Here is a 1,120-nt window from a genome sequence, read left to right as displayed (position 1 = left end):
CAAAACGACAGTAGCTGTTCATTCAAGTACTGGTTTAAAACATTACTGGGAATTAGCAGTCATGTACCAGCTGCAAATGGGATATCAGTGACACCTGGGATCCATGGCTCATTTTGAGAGATGTGATGTGAGGAGTGACATCATGGCACAGTGTGGAGGCTCAGACATAGAGCCTGATGTTTTAAAGCTCTTCACAACTGGAGAAATGGTCAGTAATTGGGTAATGTATTTTTACATGGGAACATTATAACAGTTGCAGCTACCACTATGCCTGCTGCCCCCTCAGCTGAATCACGCCCCCTGGTGGCATGCATGTTCCAGCAGCAGCTGGGTATGTCTGGGCAAGTCAGTGAGCTGACGTCAGAAATAGGTATATAAGGCGAGATGGATCAAGGGCTTGGCCCTAGTGTGAAACCATCTTATTGGATAGTACAGCTAGGCCATAGTGAGTCTGTTTTGAGCTAAAGATGAGTAGGTGCAGATGTGTTAATAAACCGAAATTTTTTTGCTACATTTGTGGCAAATATACCCCATGTGATCAATGCAAGAACCTAAGCAAGAGGGTGAAATTTGCTTACAAGTATTACTTTGGATGTGAAATTGGAGATCAGGATACAAGCTGGGCACCTTTATATCTGTTGTCAGGCGTGTTACGTTGGCCTAACGGCCTAATGGTTGAATGTGAAAAGGAATAAAATGCCTTTTGCTCTACCTATGACCATCACTTGGACTGCTACTTCTGTATGAGTAAAATTGCTGGGTTTTCAAGGAAGACTAAGTCAAAAATTTTCTATCCTGATTGTGAATCTGCTGTGAAGCCGGTGCCACATGATGAAGAGAATCCAGTGCCCGCCCCTCCTACATCTGTTGTCATTTTATAAACCAATCAGATTTAGATGATCTAGTAAGGGACCCGTCTTTGTCAAAATAGTCTGAACTGTTAGCCTCCAGATTAACGGAGTGGAATTTGCTACAAAAAGGAACGACAACTTCACACTTTTGTGATTGTCACACTAAGTTCGCAGGATATTACAAGCTGGAAAATGACGTTTCCATCTGTACTGACGTGAGTGGTCTGATGATGGAGATAGGTTGTGAATACATACCAGAGCAGTGGAGA

Source organism: Pyxicephalus adspersus, chromosome 7, assembly GCF_032062135.1.
Source record: "Pyxicephalus adspersus chromosome 7, UCB_Pads_2.0, whole genome shotgun sequence".
NCBI classification, from domain to species: domain Eukaryota; kingdom Metazoa; phylum Chordata; class Amphibia; order Anura; family Pyxicephalidae; genus Pyxicephalus; species Pyxicephalus adspersus.
The sequence above is the reverse complement of the archived record's forward strand: the minus strand, read 5'-3'. Positions refer to the sequence as shown.